This window comes from Vipera ursinii, assembly GCF_947247035.1.
Source record: "Vipera ursinii genome assembly, chromosome: 1".
Classification (NCBI taxonomy): Eukaryota; Metazoa; Chordata; class Lepidosauria; order Squamata; family Viperidae; genus Vipera; species Vipera ursinii.
In genome coordinates, this window is record NC_139512.1 from 150,479,392 (window position 1) to 150,502,439 (window position 23,048).

Below are 23,048 nucleotides of genomic sequence, written 5' to 3' on the forward strand. Positions count from 1 at the left end.
TATGGCTATAATTTCAAATGCCAATAGAATTTGTTTATGTAAGTCAGTATGAATAATGCTGTTTATTTTCATATAGAAAAGAGCCATCTGATTCTCCCAGTTTTTACTTGGAAGTATGTCTTATGAGTGGGAAAAGTACTTACCTTCAGGTATATGCTTAAGATTACACCATCAGCAAAACAACTACCAATTGGGGTGGGACAGTTTTTCAATTCCTTAATTTACATTGCAGGGGTATTCTCGAGAATTCTTATTTACTTTCAGGTTAGGTCTGCAGAGTGAACTGTACAAGCTAAAGTTATACCATTCTTGCTTCCCGCCCCCCCCCCCCCGCATACCACTCACAAAATTTAAACACAAAGCTCTTTTAAGTGATAACAAATTCAGAAATTGTCAGACAATCCACTTATAAAAATGATCTTGGATTTCTTATGAGCAGGCAGCCAACAGAAAATGGGTACAGTGTTAGAAGAACAGGTGTGTTTTCATTTGAAAGAAGCCGCAAGATATATGAAAATGACTTAGCAGCTGGTGAATAAAAGAAATTGAACTTGTGCCAAGCAAACTGGTGTGTGTGTGAGAAAGAGAGAGAGAGCGTGCACACACGTTTTTCATTTACTAAGGGCTTGTCCAGATGGCATCTTCCCCTATGGCTGGTTTAAACCGGAAATAGTAGTGGAAAAAGTATTGCAATTAATCCGTAGCAATTAGCCTCTTGATTTGGACCTCATTCACTCTTTGGGATTTTTTTTTTCATCTGTACCAAACTTTAATCTCATCTATTATTTGGAGTAGCAGAGATATGGACAACATACTTTACAAGGAACAGGTGCAACGGCGGACTTATTCATCACCAAGAAATGAAAGGATAATTAATGCAAAAGTCAATCACACATCATCAAATTTTAATTATAAATACTAACAATACAAAATTATTGGGTCATTGGGAATTATGTAATAGAACAGTAATTCTTTCATGTTGGAATGAATACCTTTACCTGTACATAGGAATGTATTACATTTTAAATGTATATACAAATGTATTCATGTTTATTTTGAATACACCTTTATATAAAGTATATTTTCACATACAGAATTAATTTCTAAACATACGTCATCAAAATCTACACATTTCCAAATGCATTTTGAGTAAATTATGGATTTTAGTGAATGTTTTGAGAAAATAATATTTTTGTAGAATTCAGAAAAGTATGAAATCCAAAAGATCATACATTTCAATTTGACCATTAGTCCAATAAGTATGAATTGAGTCAGGGCAGGAAAGTAATTTTAATCTTGCCCAAAGTCACCCAGTGACTGATGTTGAGAGTAGACTGAAAACTGACTCCCCTTGCTCTTAGTCCAACACTCCTCGATCTTGCATCCCACAGGCTCTCATATGTCCTATGTTGGTTTTATTTTGGATTCTTGCACTCAGAGCCAACACTGCAGTAAAACTTCCCTTAACTTCCCCTGTTCCACAAGTTAAATGCCCCCCAGGAAAAGGCCTATTCCCTGACTACTATCATCATCACCTATACCAAAGGTGTGGACAACTATGGCAATTTTAAAACCTGTGGACTCCAACTCCCAGAATTCCTGAACCAGCATTGCTAGCTCAGGAATTCTGGGAGTTGAAGTCCATAGGCTGTAAAGCTGCCATAGCTGCCCATTCCAATCTATACTAAACAACCTGAAATTAGCCTTCACTTTATTCTTACAATACGTCTATTCAATAGATTGGACTAAGTGGGGAGGGGCAAAGCCACCCCATGAGTTCCTTGGTTGCCCTGACGTGAGAGCTTTAAAACTCAACATCAACTCTTTGTACTATGTTCAGAAAACTGGCAGCAACCAGAATGCCTCTTTAAATACCAAATAGAATTCATTGGTCTTCCCCCTATCTGTCTCTCCACAGATCTCTAATGATCTGACTCCACTGTCCAGGTTGCCATGGCATAATTATGACTCTGATGAGTGGCGCCAGTGAACAGCCAAGCAGCTAAATGGAGATGGAGTTTGTCAGTTTTGTTTTGATTTGGCAAATTTCAGGAATGGTAAAGATGGCACATCACCATCCCAATAAGTCACCTTTGCATAGCCTCCTCACAGTTGCAGTGACACAAATCATAACTGTTTTTCTAGTCTTGGCTCTGTAAAATTGCAGCTGGTACAATGGGGGATTTCAAAGCTGCAATGGCCCTGCTGCGCAGTGAACATAAGGTGGACATTCCCATTGCCTGCTGTCCAGAATCACCTAATTCTAGAAAAGCCCCAATCACTTTTTAGTTTATCTAAGAATTAAATGTGCAAATTACATTATGTTTATTTCAGAAAATTTGTCTGAAGTGGTTCATATATTATTTTTTTTCTTTCCAACAGTTGTAACACCAGTTGGAAAAACCATGCACTAGTGACATTTCATTTGCAAAGAAATTCTTTTAACGTTATTCTGTGGTTTAGCCTGACTACATCCCCTGCAAAGACACGTTCCAAATCAAGAAAAATTTGCTCGAGAAATACAAGTTGAGGCTTATTCAGTAAGTTGCTTCCATTGCAGCTCTTATGCAAATATGCTCAAAGCAATCATTCATGACAATGTGAAGTTGTTGTTTTTTCCCTGTGAGATCACAATATAACTTAGGAAGCCAGAAGCCTTTATAAAGGGTTTAAGTCAATAAATTATGTTTTACCACAGATTTTATGTTTGTGGGTTGTTAACCATCTTGTAAATGTTTGGTAGAGCGATAAAGTACATGTTTTAATAAATAATAATAAACATAATTGGGTTCTTTTCATTTTATATCATTCCTTCATGTTGCTATCTTTTCCACATAAAATGTTTTCCTCCACGATTGTGATATTAAGGGTATCTTGGGCACTTGTCTATTGTGCCAGATAGACCAGTGGTGGCGAACCTATAGCACATATGCCAGAGGCGGCACTCAGAGCCCTCTTCATGGGCACATGTGGCATGTCCTGGAGATGGCAACCATCCCTCTTCAACCAGCCGCCCGAGGTCCCACATGGCTGGATGCATCCCAGCATGGCTGGTTTTCCTCCCCTGCCCCATCCTTCCTGGCCTCGCATGCTCTCCTTTTCCTGGGCGTGACCTACTGCATCCCCTCCTCAGCTTTCATCCAGCTGTCCAGCTCAGAGGCGGCTTCTCTGAACTGCTGGCGGTGGGCTGTGGAGCCCCAGAGTGCGCTGGTCGAGGAGCCAGCAATCTGTGGCTGCTGACGGACACCGTCAGCCCCCATGCGCTCGCTGGCCTCTGTGTGCAGGGGCCGATGGTGTCAGGCAGCAGGTGCCCTGGCCCCTGCCTCACCTTGCCCTGTGGCAATGGCACCCCTGCCCTGCCTCGCTTTACCCCGCAGGACGAGCCTCCTGCCCACTGCCTCACCTGCCAGTCACCCCCCTGGATCTCCCCCAACCCTGCCCAGCCCCCACAGGCGTCCCTCCCCATGAGCAACATTGAGGTGACCACGCCCACTTTGGCCACACCCACCCAGTCTGCCATGACCACCACAGCCATGCCCACCCAGTGGGCCACATCCTACCTGGCACCCAGCAATAAATAAGTGGGTTTGGGGTTGCAGTTTGGGCACTCGGTCTCTAAAAGGTTCGCCATCCCTGAGATAAGACTGTGGAAGAAGGCCATATTGACATCTAGTAGACGTTCTAGACCAGGGGTAGGCAACCTTGGCTCTTTTATGACTTGTGGACTTCAACTCCCAGAATTCCATGAGTCATAAAAGAGTCAAGGTTGCCTACCCCTGTTCTATACAATGCAGATGTTATCTTGAATTCCAGCTCAGAGAAATGAAAATAATAATCTTCCTTAAAAAGGCTCTCAAAGAAGTACAGAAATACTTTGGATCAGCCTACTGTTGCCTCTTGAAAGTGTTACTGTGAGCTTTTTCAGAGATGGAAGCATGGGATGGAGAAGATAGTCAATTTCTAATGTCACTGTACAGATCTGATCTTAGAAAATATCATTGCTACTACCGTACATCTGACTTTCTAGATCAGAAATCAAGGTCTCTCTGTGGCCTAAACAGTTTTGCATCTTCAGTGCTCCTTTGAAAATTTACATTCTTGCAGAAGTAAATTACCAGATGCAGGGAAGAAAATGTCTTTATTCTGGAGACCTATCACTAAAGAGCCAAATATTGCTATTTTCTAGACCCTAAATCCTCACAAGAACTGCAACATTGGGCTGCCTGCCAACTTAAACAATTGCCAGTAAGCCCGATGATCCGGTTGCAATCAAATAGACAGAAAAAAGCAGTAACCACTCAAAAATTTTGAAGAAACAGATTTTTCATGTTTAAACAGTTTCAAAAAAGGGCTTGTTCTACACCCATCAATATAAGGAGCAGGAGTAATGTATTACTTTGAAACATCACCAACAATGTTAAATAAATCCAAGAACTGTTATCTGATAGGAGTTGCTTTCTGGTGCTTTTATGGAACAATGCTGATTTCTTCCCATCTTCTTTGGGTTTTACTTTTATCAACAGAGGGACAGGGGGGAGAGAGAGGAAGACTGCCATTGTAAAGCTTTAATTTAAAATTTGTCATCCCCACCCATGCACATTGAAAGAGATACCTCTTCCAGTGTGGTATGATGTTATATGCATGTTCTTCCCTTTTATGCCAGAACACAAGATATAGCTGTGAAACAATCCGTATAAATCTAACTACACAACCCATTACCCACTCGGGTAATTCAAAGATATTTCCTTACCTAAACAGAGAAACAGAATGACCACTGGCAGACAAAAAAAGCAGTGGAGAAGGAAAAAAAAACTGTGACTTCTTGCTGGCTTCTATATTGACTTTTCTTGTAGGAAGATCGCAGGGAGCACTGGAAATGAAAATCACATGACCCTTCTGATTACGCTGAAGCACAACTAGGCCAAATTTCAGTTGCAGAGGTTTCAGATTTTGAAGGTATTATGTAAATTAGCACATTTGAGGTACGATGATTCAAAAACTGTTTAAATCCCACTATTTAGGGTGTTCCAGATATAAGTTGGTCTAATGGCTAGCAGCTAAGCTAGGGTTAGAAAGACCTCAGCCATAAAGTATCTAGGTCAGGGGTAGGCAACCTTGGCTCTTTTATGACTCCTGGACTTCAATTCCCAGAATTCCTGAGCCAGCCATGCTGAGGGAAAAGGGAGAGGTTTCCAAGCTGAGCCATGCTAGGTGATAACTTTAGCCCTACTTAATGTTGTGAGCTAAAATAAAGGAAAATTCTCTTCTATGTTGCTTGAGTTCCTGAATAAAAGGTGGGAAACAAATCTGACATATAAGTAAATATAAATCAATAAATTATGAACTGGCCTCAAATACCGAGAAATCAAAGGATGCGCATGTATAAAGCATAAACAAACATGCAAACCAAGAAATAATGGAGGGGACTTGTTTTGAGTCAATCCTTCTTGCAAGGTAGCGCTTGATTATAAAATAATTAACATAAATTATCCATTTCATTATATTCTCTCTGTTGTCAAAATGCCCAAAGCCATAGCAGAAGATACTACTTTGCTGCAATGTCTGGAAGGAACTAGGGAGGTAGGATTTGGGCTTGAAATGCAGTGAACTCTTGCAGTGTTCATCCATCGAAATCAGCTCTAATTCAGATTTAATTTCTCCACAAATTATTTGCAGGAAGTTATTCACTGCATTTAAGTATTTAGTATTATGCTTTCTATGCAATATTCTGCTAATAACAATGCAGAAATTATGCAAACAAAACCTAGGTTCATTAGTAGGTTCAGAGGGGCATACCCCCAAAGTTAGGACTCATAGGATTACTGTATAATAGTTATGTGATCTGATCCAATTCATGGTTCCATTAATTCCACCAGATGTCTTCAAAAGTCTTCTAGACTATGGTACAGAGGCCTGCCCCCGCCCCCCCCCAAATTCCCCCAAATCTGCTGTGGAGAGAAATCTAATCCCTGCAATTTTACACCTATTCCCTACATAAACTTAAAACTGTATGTTTCCAGTTTGGTATAAAAATATGATAATAGTATTACAAATATAGCTGCCTACTTAACATTGTGCAAAAGGATTTCTGCTCACGCAATAGGATTTGTATTATCCTCCACACACTGTATTGTTGCTTAAGTGCTCCAAATCATCAGTTAAATGGGAAAATAAAAAGAAGGCTCGATTCCCATCTTACACTACTAAATACCAAAGATCTTTTTTTTTCATTCTCAACGGCTTTAAAACTTTAATTCTATTTCTGTATCTCCTATATTTTTGTCTGGCACTCATCTTCAAGACTGTTTGACCAAACACTATCAGATCTGCTGATGACTTTAAATTTACTTTCTCTGAATGGTTCAACTTATATAAAATAGACTGTATCATCGTTCCACATTTGGCTAAGGGTAGACAAACTTTTACAGCCATCTGTTTATGAATTATGTCTACCATGATGATGGATGATACAACTGATATAGTTGGTGCAGGCTGTGTATTTGTGGATCCCTGCCGTTAAGAAACTTTCCCTGTAATCTTCAATTCTGTCCTTTGTTCTGGAAACTTGTACTAAGTTTTTTAACTCAAACTCATACACAAGAGAAGTCTTTTCCAGAAAAAAAAATTGCTTACTTATTGGCCAACATAATAAAAATAGACAGTAGCTCCATTGTTTTAATTGCAGCTGGTCAAATTCACGCAAAAGCTATTGTTAAAATAGTTGCTGATTCACTGGTCTGAGATTTTGCTTTAGGGTAATCTACTGGACTGTCTGTTAATAATTTGCTTAACTGATATTTTAAATTTGTAACTGGATTTGTATTTTACATTCTAATGTTCTGCAAAAAAGTGCACCTCAATATTATCAGTGCTTTCATTCTGGAAAATTGCAAAGGCTTTTAGCTAAGCACTAGTAAATATTCATAAGCAATTTAAATTTTCATACAAAACTTTAGTACAGAAACTTCCAATTGTCCAGAACATGCACCATTCAATTTTGCCATCTGATTTAAAGCCACAGTGGCTCAAATCCCCTCACAAAAAGATGGTTCAGAGATTGCAACAGCACTTTTCAAAATATGAAAATGGCAATTCCTTTTCAGTGTAAAACTTTTATGAAGAAAAATACACATAACCTATATGTATCCTCTCAAATCTGAACAATCTGTGTATCTTCCCCCAGAAAATGTTTATTATTTTTCATTTTTTCATAATCTATACATTTGTTCAAAATAAGGCTTACAAAGTACCCCTGAGTCCCTGCTGATTAAAAATCATTCAGAAACTTTCATCCTTCAATTCACATCCATAGAACAGAAGTTTTATTGTAGTATATGGCATTATTGACAGGATATTAAAGTTCTACGGCTAGTTTACATTTTGTTTTCACTTTAAATTCTGATTTAGTGAGAGTACAAATTATAATGATCAGTTTTCTGTGGCTACATACAAGGAAGTCTCATGTGGGGGATTTTTCAGTGGAATTTCCCAGCTAACGTCAGTCATTAGCTGAACAAGACAGAACTGTACTTCTAAGCTCCCGTTGAGAAAACTTTCTGATAGCAAAATAGGCATGGAAGCAGACTAAAAAAGGTGTGTTTCCAAATGATTTGAATATTCTGGAAAGCAAAGACTACTTTGCTAAGATAGAAGGTATGTACTCTGCATCAAATCCATGTATTAAAAAAGGGTGTAGATTTTATAATTCATTTTATAATTAGGGCCTACCTCCTATATGTGCTTTGGTGTAAATAATCTGGGATTCTTCTGTTCTTTTACAATTTTATAAGCAATAAAAATATTAATTCTGCAATTGGAATTACTGATAAAAACCTGGGACTATTCTTCAACAAAATCCCCCCAAATAAAACATCATGACGTTAAAACAAATGAGAATGCTGAAATTAATAGTTTTTTTACTGTACTTTTGTTCATGAGGATACCAATTCTGTCTCCTATCTATCAATCTATCTACCTATCTTTCTATCTATCTATATATTTTCTATCTGGGATAGGCAGATGTGGATGTCTGATGGTGTTACAGATATCATCTCAACTTTAAGCTGTTCCCAGTAAAGCTGCATGATGATGATGATGATGATGATGATGATGATGATATGATAATGATGATTCTATTGTCATGCTGGGCACAACAGTGTGTAAATATTTGTAATGGTGACTTAGTTTTATCTGTAAGGAAACTATATTTCTATGTGGACAACATCAGTATAAATGCAATAGGCCCCAGCCCATTAGAAGTAGAACATTTCTTGTGCTACTCAAATTTGTTTCCTTAGAAAACTTCCCAGTATTAAATTCTGCCTGATAATAAATTATTCCCAAGTAAAGATTTACCCTAGTTGTCACCCAAGGAAAATCGACTTTTTATTTTTACTACATGAATAACAAGATGGACATGGGCAGGAACAGATTTAAAAAAAATAACCCCCCTTCACCCCTAATCTTAACTTGGGAATTATGTTTCCCTGAACAGAAGAATGTACATCTGAGTAGCCCTAAAAAACTATAGTAACAGGAGTGCCATCCACAATAAGGGAAGTTCTGTCAACCAGTTTTTAAAAAAAAATGCATTTTAAATATTGTTACCTTTTGTGCAATGATTTTTCTGGTATTGAAGAAAATCTTAAGAAATGTGATTAAGCACATCAAAATAATGTAAGAATAATAAAACAATGGCTCTTAACTAGTTCAGCTATGCCATCATGAGCTCTCAAATGCTAGGGGTAAATAAACAGATTTTCATTTCACTGCAATTGCTACTCAACCATAGCAAAGTTGGCACATGCTCAATTTCTAAAGCAGAGAGTGTCTCAAAGAAAGAATGATACAATAGTAAAGTTCCTTCATGCTGATACAAGTGACTGTCTAAACCATGTGAACAACCAGGCTGGCTTTTCATTATTACCAGGGAATATGATTTTTCCATCTCTACATAATGAGGTCTCCCACCCATTAGTTTGGACAATATCACAAGATTCGCTAATACAATTTTGTGTTTAAGGTAGGGTGCCTGCTCATCTAGAAGTATCCCGTGTTGGTAAGGGATAAGAATAAATTCTGACTTTGAAAGTTCTGTCTCTTTTCTATGTCTAAAAGTGTCTAAATTAAAAGCAGATATGCTGTTCACATAATCTGCTGATCACTTTTTTCCAAAATGGACCTGTTACATAGAGTTAATTCATACATTCTAAAATTCTTTTCATTTTTCCAGGGTACACTTTAGTGCCTTTAACATTTGTACAATACCTTGCAATAACATACATAATCATTACATCAATGCATAATTATATATAATGTACTGGGCATCACAGCTGTGACAACACAGCAAATTGTTTTCCTTTTTTGCAAAATACACATCTACACATGTTGATAGAGGATAGAGTTTTTGTCTGGGGTAAGATTCTCTTCCTTGTTAAGAATCTTTCCAAAATCTATATATGATCTTTTTTTTGTTCAAATGGCGTCAATTATAACCTCCTGTTTTCTTCAGTAAAATAGAAGTAATGGTTTTAGATCACAGAAGAGCAGAATTGTTCCACTTTAGGCCACGTGAGCTCTGCCAATCAAGATGGGCTTGATTTTCTCAGGATTCTGTTGCAGCAAGCAAAGTAGACTGCAAACATATATGGGAGTTGACCATAGTTTCCCTTTTTTCCAACTGAATCTGTCTGTGATCCATCTGTTTTCTTCCTTCCTGCAAATACATTGCTAGCTTTACTGGTGATCAGAGATTCACTTATTTTTTACATATATGTTGCAGAAGCTAAATATTTAGCCACTAGTATAATAAAATAAAGCTTTATACAAGGCACTGTCCAAATGTTTAATCTTTATGTTGCAATTAAAGTATAACAAGCCACCATCAGCCACCAAACTAGTTAGTTAATGGAAAATACTGAAAATGTCAATAGCTGTTTTGTCTCATATAAGTTCATCTGTAAAACTGCATCTGCAAAACCCACTAAATCATAGTCAGCCACATCTTAAGTCTAGTATGATGTACAAACCTACCCCCCCATATGTTTCAGTATGTTTGATATCACTTTATAGTTCAATAAGAGGTCCAAACCCAGAAAACTGAGACAGGGATAGATGTGCAGGCTGCAAATATTCCAACAACTGCTCCAGGGTAGTAAAGATAACAGAAACATTTACCTATTTTCTGCTATCTTCTACTATCTGGTGGCCATCCAGATTTTTGTAGTCTAGATAGGATAGGCAGAGCAAATAATCGTCAGGGTAAGCAACAACTTCTACATCTGCAAGGTTCTAGATGTCCATTATGGTGAGCACTTCACTGTAGCTTACTTTAGAAATTAGTAACTAAGCTACTGCCTGATTTGCAGACTTGATCACCTCCTCCCGCTGCCCTTTGGATATCAAACAGGATTAAGCTGTGCTCTTCCCAATCATCATAGGATAAAGTGGCCTCAGTTCAACTAAAATGCTGGGCTCTTCCTGAATGCAACAACCGTATTGTATTGTATACAATAATGCCGTTCTTCCAGGGTGTTTTTCGATTTCTTGGTATAGCCCAGGGGCAGGCAACTTCGGCTCTTTTATGACTCATGGACTTCAACTCCCAGAATTCCTGAGCCAGCTTGGCTGGCTCAGGAATTCTGGGAGTTGAAGTCCATGAGTCATAAAAGAGCCGAGGTTGCCTACCCCTGGTATAGCCTAACCCTAGGTCAGGGGTAGGCAACCTCGGCTCTTTTATGACTCATGGACTTCAACTCCCAAAATTCCTCAGTCAGCATAGCATAGCATAGCTGACTGAGGAATTCTGGGAGTTGAAGTCCATGAGTCATAAAAGAGCCGAGGTTGCCTACCCCTGCCCTAGGTCCTAGGGAAAGATTGGAGGATTTCCGGGTGGTCCCCCGACCTTGTATTGTGAAAGGCCAAAGGGAGAATACCAGTTTCTCTCATAGGGGAAGCAGAGAAGGCAGCCGCGAGGAGGAACGCAGGCCGAAGATCTTCCTGTTGTCGGCTCCAACCTGTAGGCGGTGCAGCGATCGGGACTGGGCGCAGCAGCCCAATTCTCCCGGTGGCGTTAGCTGCAGGTGGGCAAGCGGGCAAACCGCGGGCAGAGGCTCTGCCTGCCACGTTTTTTTCCCCTCGCTCCCCGCTCACCCAAGCCTGGACAACCAGCAGGCCCGGTGGGCCTTCCTTTCCCGGCGGGGCGACGTGCGGGAGAAGCTCCCCTGCACCGCGCTGCCCAGCCAGAGGCGAGAAGACGGGTGAGGAGGGAAAGCTGAGAGAACAGCCCATTTGCCCTCTTTTCTCCGACTAGGACGGGCACAAAGAGCCCGTCGGGGAACCAAGAAAGCCCGGCGAGGGCGGCAAGGCCGAGATCCGCGTCCCCGCCTAGTTAGCCCAGCTGCCGAGAGCTGGCAGGGCTTGACGCAGCGGATCACATGGCGGCGGCGGCGGCTCAGTAGGAAGTTCGCTCTGTTCCTGGGTGGCGCGTCGGAGTTTCGGGCTTGCTCCGAGGCGGTCGGAGCGCCGTAGCCGATCACGGCGGGGGCTTCGTAAGTTTCTTCTTGCCTTTATAAGTCGCCCGCTAAGCGGCCGAGCCCGCAACTTTTCGCCGACGTTTTTGAACTGTAATGCTTTGCCTTTTCTCGAAAAGCCACATTAACACGAAGTTCTTTCGGTTCCCCCAAAGTTTTTTTTTTCTCTGTTTCTCTCCCCACCCCCACCCTTTGTAGTTTAGCTAGCTATTCTGCTTCCGTTTTGCTTTCCATTTTAAGCCCTGCCTTCTTAGCTTGGGTAGTCTCTTCACACAGCAAAAAAAAAAAAACTTTACCTAGCTACCTTTGGAAAGCTGCCTTGTAAACTCTTAACCGTGCAGTTGTAAACAAGCTCTCTTTCTGGTCCGTCTGCCCTAATCCCGGGGCGAACGCTCTCGATTTGAGGTGTGGGCGAAGAGATGCAGTTTATTTAACCTGTGTCTTTTTATTTCCCAGGTCCGCTTTGCCATTGTTTGCCAGGGCCTTTGGGGTCAGTTAGAAAAACGCCACAAGGGTTGCTTTATTTCAGCGCCTCTTGTCATTCATAGATTTTATGACAAAGGCGGAAGCGCCTAAGGAGGAAAAACCACTCGGAGGCTCAAGGGGAGAGGCGGCAGGGTGGCTGCTTTGTCTAAAACCAGTTATACCCGGAGCAAAGAGATGGCTTGTTCATTTCCTCTTATAAGTAGCACAAACATTGGAGTGTCGTGTAGCTTCTGAGTGTTTACGAACCAATTGCGGAAGGGCCGAGGACTGGAGAAAACTTCCTGTTCCGGAATCCTTGAACCCAGACCGTGGAAGTTTTTTTATTGCGAAACTACACCTCCGAGAAATTCCAGTGGGCGAGTATTTGAAAAACCAGTCTGCTCTTTCTTCCTAGAAGGATTGCGACTGGAATAGAAATCCTGAAGGCTGTGAAGGTCTTCCTCCGGTTTCCCTGAATGGAAAGTTTCCATCTTTGTACTAACAAGAGAGATGGAATTTGCCCCACTGAAGCCTTGTTTGACAATCATCCCATGGACACTATTTCCTGAAAGTAACAAATACATCTAATTAAATCAGAGTGCTTGTTTAGAGTTAGTGGGGTGTGCAAATCCAGGCATACATTTTGTATACTATTTTAGTGTGTTATATGAGTGCAGTCAATTGTGAGTGCTTTTGAGAAGCCAAATGTGCTTCTGTTGAAATCAGTGGAATTATTTTTTAATCATATGCAAGGTTTTAACTAAAACAGCTAAGTTCAAATATCTGTAGTCTTGTGTATATTAATTTAGAAGAACGCACCTTTAAAATGATGGGAATCAATTTTAGTTAGATTCATGTGAAGAACAGGGTAAAAATATGCTCTGATCACTTTCTGAATATGATATAAAGAGTAGCTTTCCCCCCTCTCTTTGGATTCAAGAGCATTAGTCCGCTCCTCAAATACTATGCCTTCTAAAATCTACAACTGACTTTTTTTTATGTCAGCATTGATTTCTGGCAACTGCCTGGGTAAGTCCCTGCAGTTTTCATGGCAAGATTTCAGAAGTGGTTTGCCCTTGCAATCAGGCTGGTCACATTTTGGGCACTTGGTAACAGGCCTACTTTTATGGCCTTTTACAGCATCCCTTGGTATTGTGACCATGATTTATGACTTTTTAGCCAGAAGCTGGCATTTATTTCTGGCTTCCAACAAAAAACATCACAGCAAACAATGGATTTACTTAATAATCACATTTACTTAACAACCACCGCAAAAAAGGTAATTAAATCAAGTGCACTCATGCAGTGACCCACTTAATGAGTATTATGACCTACACCTATGACCATAATTCTAGGTTCAATTATGGTCATAAATCAAGGACTACCTGTAAAGCCAAGGCTGCAACTTTAGCCTGGCAACTTTAGAAGCTAAGTCTGGGATAGTTGAGTTTATCCATACAAAAGCCACAGGTGGCATGGGCAGAGGCAAGATTGGAACAGATTGTTTGCATCAGATGATATGCAAACCACACCATCTTATCAACCAAAATGATGTACATACTGACAAAACCTAAATTATGTTGCTTTTAAAAAAAGTCCATTTCCCTCTCCAGATCTGGAATTAGAAAAAAATAGAGCTGAAATGTACTGACAGAACTCACATATCATTCTCAGCCATAATCAAGGTTGCTTAGTTTCAGCTCAGCATCTTATGTGCTAGTTCAGCTCCATTTTTAAGCAAACTACCGTAAGCTTTAGGTGATTGTTGAACCCAGCCCAATACAATTTCTCTTCCAAAAATGGTCATTGAAAGTATCTATTTAAACAGTTAAACCACTTAGGCATTTGTCATAATAATGTGGATGTTAAAAACTCCATAGAGGAGTTAAAAATTTCTATGAGATTTTTATTCTATCACTTCAACTACACTGATGAGTAAAGCTTGTATGAGTGTAAAAACCTGCTTGTATTCTGATGCTAGGATTAAATTCTATCAAAACATGTCAGAATTACTTTCGGCAATGAACAAAAGAGAAGGGCTATAGCTTTCCTAATTATGATTAGTTTTATACAAAATTTAAGAATTTCACTTAAGTATAATCATCTTAAATATTTTTAAAAAGAAATTTATCACACACATATAGGCGTACTAGAAAATAACATTTTTAAATAAGGTTTCTATTTCATAATTTTTGAAAGAAAAAGATGGAATGTATTATATGTATGTAGAGTAAGCTTTAAATTAATTAATACAATTGTTCCATTTTCCATGGGGTCCTGGGTAGCCTTTAAGATTCTCCTCTTGTATTCCCACAACTATCTGATGTACATCTTGTGAGCCTGGTTTTAAAATGACCTACTTGGCAATCACATTGCGAAAAATGATGGATAAAATGAAGACTAACTGATTTCATTCTCAAGTATTTCAATGTCATTATTATCCTCCAACCTCTCAATTAACAGTTTCACCCTTCAGTCATTTAATTTGATAATTGTTGAGGTTATGTGGCAGTTACAGGTTACGTTGTAGAAGAGTAACAACAACTCTGGGGTTTGAGCTGTGCATCTCTGAGCCAAGAGAATGATTTGCTTAGAATCAGCTGTGAATTTCATGACTAAATAGAGATCAGAATCAAGCTCCATGTCCAGCACTTGAACACTGTTTACATGTAGATTGACTAGACCAGGGGTAGGCAACCTTGGCTCAGGAATTCTGGGAGTTGAAGTCCACGAGTCATAAAAGAGCCAACGTTGCCTATTCCTGGACTAGACAGTTCTTAATAGTGATATGTAGTTTGCTTTTTCTACACTCCATACTTCTTTGAATTGGTCTGTTTTTTTCTTCTGTCAGGTTTTGCATCTCAATGAGCTACTTTGATTCTCAGATATTATCTTTTCATTTGGTTCAGTGAGCCGGTAAATCCCGTGAAATAAGTTCTCCCTATTTTGTCTGCTTTGCTTTGGTGAGTTTTTTGTGTGGTGCACATTCCTTATATCTTGATTTGTATTTTTATCTGTTATTGATTTGAACAAAAAAAATCTACTAAGCAGTTCAGGAATAGACTGGACAAATCTTCCATTTCTTTAAAGAAGGAGATACATTTTTCTTTGATGGCCAACGGGGCAAGTTAAAGTTGTGGAGCTTCTTTTCTTTAAAAGAATGCTCATATTTCAGGGGGGGAAAGGCTGACCCCAGCATAGTCCAGAATATTCATTTCTCACAAAAAAAACCCTTACACAAACCTTAACAATTTAATTAAAACAATTTTTAAGCACTGCCAAACTCTCAAGTTAGAATGCTGAACTTTCATTCAATTTCTCTTGTAGTTTTAGGAGTCTTGCTTAATAAAATCATGCAGGATTTAGTGAACCTGCAACATTTGGGGCAGTTTTCTAGGAATGAGATGACATGTTGATACTTATGGTCCAACTGGCCGACCTGGACTGAGGATGGGGGTTTTTAATATTGTTTTAATTTTATTGGTTTTAGTAATTAATTATGGGGCTTTGTAATTTAATTCTTTTTTAATATTTGTATTACTGTTTTTTATAGCTGTTTTATTGTTGTGAGCCGCCCTGAGTCCTTCGGGAGATAGGGCGGCATATAAGTCCCATAAAATAAATATATATATATATATAATATATATATATATATATATATATGTGTGTGTGTGTGTGTGTGTGTGTTAGAAAGCTATGAAAGTGTGGAAAAATCCTTTCTCCATATTTTTTTTCCAGATGCTTGAACCTCTAGTTTATGTTGAATTTGATTTTTGTTGCAAGCAATGTACCTTTCTTGCAATATAGTGTATCTCAAAAATGATGAGGTTTAAATAAAAAGGCGGTCTATAAGGATACTCATAAAACTGTCCTATGATATTAGACAATGTGCTAAAAATGTAAATGAAAAGCATTGTTTTGCAATATATGTGTGTCTTATCTGTCTCTTATAACTGAGAGTGGAGGGGCATGTCCTAGGTTTTCAGTAGCTTGTTATAAGAATTGCTTCTTTTTATTTCTTCAAGACAACTTGCAATAATTTGCTAAGCAGTGCATAGTTATTTTCAAGATAATTGTGAGGCAGCTTCAAAACAGCATTTCATACATCAATGCAAAGAATAAACCTTGTTTATCAGGAGATTTCCATTTAATACCATACTTTTAAGTGGACAGGTGTAACCCAAATAACATTTGGCTCACAGCGTGAAACATAAAAATCAGCCACTTTTGTTTCTGTTTAAATTAATGTTCGTACCTTTGAAAGAAGAGTGGGAAAAATGAGGTTAAAAAATGAGAAATGTTTCACCAGAAATATTTCACTAAATCTAATTTGGATTATTGTTTTGAAGAACTGTCTTCCAATTCTATTTCTGATGGTCTTACCTATTTAAAAAGCTGCATTGGCACAGTTGTCTAGCATTTCCTTTAATGGAAACTTCAGTGGAACAATAAATTTAGAAGAGAATCCAGTCTTGTTGATGCCATTTCTTTCAATTATTCTTCAAGAAAGTTTCCTGATCATTCAAGTTAATGCAGTGCAGCTATAATATTTCTATTGCTCCCGTTATCTGAATACTGTATGGCAATAATTTTTCAAGCAATTAGTGATTAATTAATACAATTTGGTTTCTGGATCTGGTACATAAGGAGGCTTCCCAGCATCTCCTTTTCAGTTTTTCTTTTAATTGTATTGGGTAACTTGGCTCTGCTTCTGATTTTCCTGCATAATGATTTAACTTTAGATGAAAGTTGAGTCATGGGAACTGAACTTCTGTGCTTTGCTGCTTATCCAAGTAGCTTCTTCAGTCTTGGATTAGATAAGACTTGAATAAGCAGTGAATCGTTTCAGACCCAAAATACATCCAGTTGTCCTGAGCCAACTTCCAGACAACTCTACCTAGAAGACAACTGAGAATCTTCATTGACTTAATTTTGGATAGTTTTCAAAGCAACATTTCTCAACTGGATACCCTCCAGAGGGATGGGACTTTGACTTTTGCCATTTATAGCCAAAACATAATTTTCTGCCAATGCCAGCTGAGAATTATTGAACTTCAGCACAACCAGAAAATATTCTGTTTGGAAAAAAATTATTTTAAAGGCTTCGACTGCCATCTCATACTTGCTTCCTAATTTCTGACATCATTGGGGATAGGTCCCAGATAACCTTTTTCTCCATCTGATTCATTTGTATTGAATTGCAACTGATATGGCACCTAAGCCCACTTTTCTTTCAGTTTTAAGTCTATTACAACATTTCTTGGAGAAGGAGCGAAAAACGTCTTCATGGAAACATAAAGTCCAGTTGCCTCTTCAAAAAGTACCTTTGGGACATTACAACAGGGATTTTCAAACTTTTACAGGCTATTTATTTTATTTATTTATTTATTTATTTGTTTGTTTGTTTGTTTGTTTGTTTATTTATCGCCCTTCTCCTGTAGGACTCAGGGCGGTTCACAAGGTTTTTAAAAACAATACAACAAATTACAAAACTGAAAATCACTTAAAAAGATTATATTGACCTTGAAATAAAACCCCAGTTAAAATACAATTAAAATCCCAATTATGCTATGGAACCAATTAGTTAAGAAAAAAGAATCCCAGAATCCCTGAGTAAGAGACAAAGCTCTCATGGCAGAAAATGGGGAATAAAATTAAATTGTGTTCACTATAGGTTATTTATGCAAATTTATGAATTTCACAAACTTTGTAGCAATTACTTTCCCAGAAAATCTGTCCATTATTCTAAGTCAATGTTTCTCAACCTTGGCAATTTTAAGATGAGTGACTTAAGCACGCTGGCTAGGGAATTCTGGGACTTAAAAGGCCAAACATCTTAAAGTTGCCAAAGTTGAGAAACAGTTATTTTAAATAGAAAATTTAAAGATTTCAGCTTACCAAAGTTAAAACTAGAGTTACACAATTCTAGTTACACAATAGGAGGCTGATGTTTCAACCAAACAAATCAAAGTTCAATGACTGGGGTATGATTGCTATTCTTGAGGGAAATTGTACCGATGTCCCTGGTTGTGTTTGGGCTTTTGATTTGTCTTTAAACTCTCTCAGAATCTCATCAAGTTCTTGCAGAACCTTAAGGTTCCATAGAAAAGTTTCCAAAGCCACTTGGGCGCCCTCTGAGCAGCGTTCAGACATTTTCAAGGGGGGTAGCGGATGGGCAGATGAAAGCCTGCAGCTTCAGCTTTCTTTCATATAGTGTGAATTTAACCCATCCACATGCATACTGCTTTGAGATTTGTATTTCTAGACAGGTGTGTAGTTTCCTTCCTCTGCATATAGAATTTATATTTGGGGGCTGCCTGTCTTACCAACAGTTCTAGGTCCTTTTATCTCTGTATTGGGATCAGTTTGTTTCAAAAGGATGGGATGGCAACCTGGAAGCTATGACCTCCTGTTGTGATCTTCAGACCCCTTAAAACCTCTCCCTCCTTTCCCTCCAATGTTGAGACCTGTAACAGAATATGAGTTTTGATGCTGTCGCGGAGGAACAATGCCCACAGATTGTGTACAGGTGGTCCTCGGCTTATGACCACAATTGACCCCAAAAATTTTGTTGCTAAGCGAGAGAGTTGTTAAGTGAATTTTGCCCCATTTTACAACCTTTCTTCCAACAGTACTAAAGTGGATAACTGCTGTTGTTAGGTTAGTAACATGGTTGTTAAGTGAATCTGGCTTTCACATTGACTTTGCTTGTCAGAAGCTCCCAAAAGGGGATCGCACGACCCCGGGATGCTGCAACCATCATACATATGACTCAGTTGCCAAGCCTCTGAATTTTGATCACATGACCATGGGGATGCTGCAATGGTTCTAGGTGTGCAAAACAGTCATAAATCACTTTTTTCAATGCTGTTTTGTAAGTCAGGGACTACCTGTACTGTATTTGCCCATTCTTTAAAAAAAATTCTCTTTTTCTCCCAAAGAGTATATTTTATGCTTCCTTGTTTATTTCAAACAAAAAATTAAAAAAGAAGTACCTGTCATGGAAGCCCTGCGAAGCAATTGCCGTAATCAAGGCCAAGTGTCCGTTTCTCTCCCTAGTCCTAGTCCTGCCTAGCTAATTGACCTGTTGCATTAATTATCAAGATGCTCTCATCCCCATTTTGAAGAAAGACACAATATTTGGCAGAACAACGCAAATGTCTTTATAGTTCCCCCCCCAATGTTGTAGATGCCAATTTGTGACATTTATCAAACTCTGACACATTTGGCTACTGTTGGGTTGGAAAGCTCAGCAATTGTAGAAACATAACACCATGGCAACAGTTGTCATAAATATAGAATTAATAGTTCCCCAGGGCTCTAATCCTGTACCTTTTTCTCACAGTATTCAATGGGGCTCATTTTTGAGTTAACATGAGCATTGCTGGACCATGAAAGAACATGGAAAGAGGAGATGGCATTAAGGCCAGATCAGATATGCCTTCTCAGTCTTACAGGGGGAAAGAGTTCATTTTAGCCCAACCAAGTGAAGCATTTGACTAGTCCTCTGGGGAAATACTGAGTAATTTTTGACTTTTCATTCAGATCTCACTCCTTCAGGATGGTTGCACAATGGATGGAATCGGCTGGAATTACTCTTTCGCCTCTTTGAGTTCCATCTAGCATCCATCCAAATAAGCCATTAAAAGATGGACATTTAAATCTCTTAAGCAACCATCTTACAAATTTCAGTAAATTTGTAAATTCCTTGTGTTTGGTGACAATTATGAGTTAACTGGCTTGAGAATGCACTATTAGAAATCTTTATAAACCATTATGTTTCAGTTAAAATGAATGCAAAGGATCTGAGCAGGAGTAAGGGCTCCTTAAAAAAATAGTTTTCCCTCAATGATAAATAGGGAAGCAAAAGAATGCTGGTGCCAAAGTTGACTCTGTTTAAATTAGAAATTTGTCACATTTAATTAATTATGTTCTGGAAGCTGTTCTTGTTTGTTTGGTATGAAATCTGAGGAAGGATAATTGGTTTTGGTTTTTCAACTAGCATTAAATCTGTGGTTAAAGAGAACTGTGCAATATTTTGGTCTACATAGGGAATAAGGACTGTTCCAGCCCGTAGTAACTTTCATTATTGGTATTGCATTAGTTGGTCTCATATTTTAAAGAAATTATAGTGGCAACTTGAGTATTTTCCTTACATATTCACACTACATCTTGTATTTGTGTTGTCACATAATAGCGTGCTGCAAACAGGCTTAGCTAATAGATTAATCTACTAAATGCCTTGTCCACTGATCATTTAGGTTTAAAATAACTCTTCAATTTTTACCTATTTTTATTCTGTTATAGTTTTACTGTAATAGGGCAATATTAAATGGGAGATTATATTTCACTGCTTTGTTAGCAGGTTAAATTGTCTCAAAATTCAGTATTTCAAAAGAAAACCCATTGTAATAGCAAAGGATTTTGAAGATGGCTTCTTGCGTAGCCCAGTTTCAATATTTTTCAGTCTGTTTATAAGGTATCCTCATTGTAACTTTTAAGACATATGTGACTTGGATTAAATTAACTTAAAACCCTGCTTTTTCATCTCATTAATTTATTTAGGCATTAAGATTTTTTGGAAAAACATTTTTTTCCTCCACTGACTTTTTAAAGTCACATTTAGTGGTAGAATTGAAACCTTTTGAATGGTTTCTCCCAAGTCTTGAAGTGTGTCTCCAAGATCGGTCTACTTCTTTCTCTGTTAATAGATGTTTCTATTAATTTTAAGTGTTTATTGGATTGTTGAAGAGAGTTTTAACCAGGTCATTCTCTTTTTTATTGATTTTTAATACTCTTATAATGAAACTGTATAATTACATTAGTCACTGCGAAAAATAATATAACTTTTTAATAATTAAGCAATAATCTATATATAGATTGTTATGTCTAAACATTAAAGACTGGCTAAGGATGGTGTGCCTATGACAATTTGATGTTGGGTTTTTCCTTTGTTTTTAACTTTTCAAATGTCAACTCTTAGTAATCACCATTAGAAAACAAATTACTGGGCTAGATGGACCTTCTGATTTAAAGAAAATAATTTTCCTGTTTTCTTTGGGATAAATTCTCCTGTTTTCCTTTTTCTTACCCTCTTCCAATAAGCCTCCTAGCAGTAACTAATGTTTTTTTTTCTTATCACTTCAGTTTTTTAAAAGAAAGTTACAGGATTAGAATGTTATCACGCTTTGTCATTTTTGTTTTGCATCTTTCTAACCTGATTCATAAGCCAGGGTTTGCTTAATTATGATTTCTTGAATGGCTGTATTCACACAGTCCGCTGTGCCCAAACTGTACAGTCACCTTTATGGCTTAAACCAGGATTCCCCAATACCCCGGACAGCAGGCCAAAACCACTCTGGGGCTGTTAGGAACTGGGACACGCAAACGGCGGGTGAGCAAGCAGAGCTTCATCTGCACATGTGCACCACCTCCCCAGAAAGGTTGGGGACCCCTGGCTTCAGCCATAGATAATTCCTGCTGATCTTCCAGGAAAATGGATGATGGTTTCAGCCTTAACTCCTCGTGGTGGTTCCCAAACTGTGGGCCATGGATTCCTTGGAGGCTGTGGAGTTATTAGAGGGCATTCATTTATACACCAAACACGCAAAACAAAACAAAAAAAACCCCATTCACATAGATCTTCTGTAAATACTGCTTGGAATGAAGTGAGACAGAAATACTGACTGGACTAAGAGAGAGACGGAGAAGGAATAGTGCTCATCTGTTTAGCCCAGGGGTCAGCAACTTGAAACAGTGAAAGAGCCACTCGGAACCGGTTCCCTCACAAAAGGAAAAACTGGGAGCCGCAAAAAATGTGTGCACATGCGCGTACATACGCGCATGCGCAGAACAGGGTTTGACTGAAGAGTGGAGCCAAGGCGAGATATGCACTTACCCTGCATATTTGAATTGATTGGTTGAACTTTTTTAGTCCCACCTTTTTTTTTTGAACTGCACATGGCAGACGAGTGGGAGCCGCAGGAGACGGCTGAAAGAGCCGCATGCGGCTCCGGAGCCGCGGGTTGCAGACCTGTGGTTTAGCCTGTTCCTTCCTTCCCTCCTGGCCAGTGGCAGTATTTCTGTCCCTCCCAGGATACCCAGTGTACGCAGGGCTACCTGCCATGGTAACATTCCTGGCGTTATTTCTGGCTACGATGCCTGTAAGCTGCCCGTGGATGCTCCCATATCCTAACAACCTGTCCAGTCCTGTGAGAATGGCAAGCTCAGGAAAAAGAACCATTTTCTGGGAATATCTTATTGGTCATAGGATAATGTAACAAAATCCTAAAATCCTGCCAAAGCATACCGGTAATTAAGGTACAATCACCTCCTTTCTCATGCTGTCACCTTCGCTGGACTCAAGAATCTCTTCTATTATAGCCTTTAATTCCTTCACCCACCAACCTGCCTAAGGCTTTCACGCATTCCATTACGTGACCCCATAGCCAACATGGGGTCTCCAGTTATTTTGCTGGATTTAGCTACTCTACCAGGACTTCCCACTCGTCCCTTCCATTCCAACCTCCACTTACTTTTTCTTTCTCCCATCACCATTGGATGTCTGAGCTCTCAGCAATGTACTAGCAGCTTCTTCTAGCCCCTTTTCTCCCTGGGAGATGAGAAGACAAAGCCATATGGCAAAAGCAGAGGAGTTGCCACAGCTCCTCCCATCTGATCCCACACTACCAGTGGGAACCCTTCACCCATCTGGAAACTCCCATGATGCATACAAGCTGATGTTCACCTGAGTGGCCAGTCTCACATGTATACACACATCCATCACATCCTGCTAACTCCTAGTAGCAAATCAGGGAGAGTACTATTGCTTCCGTAAGCATGCACAAAGACCATCCTCACTCAAATAAGGAAATACATATGGGCAGGTGGAATCATATTTTTTTAAAAAAATGTTTGTTTATAGCTCATTTACTTCTTTCTGGAGGGGAGCAGGTATGAATGGACTGTTTTAGTGGGTTGCCAGCAAGCTTGCTTTATAGAATAGTAGTTAACCTTGCCTAGCCTGAATAAATAGTTGCATCTACATGGAAC

General features: G+C 38.9%; 1 protein-coding gene across 1 annotated transcript in view; it reads left to right on the top strand.

The window, feature by feature from the left end:
• The first annotated feature begins 10,942 nt into the window (after nt 1-10,942).
• Nucleotides 10,943-23,048, top strand: part of TANK (TRAF family member associated NFKB activator) — a 44,321-nt gene continuing 32,215 nt past the window's right edge. The window contains 1 exon segment of the mRNA XM_083367557.1: nt 10,943-11,549. The gene's annotated coding sequence lies outside the window, so the exon portion shown is untranslated.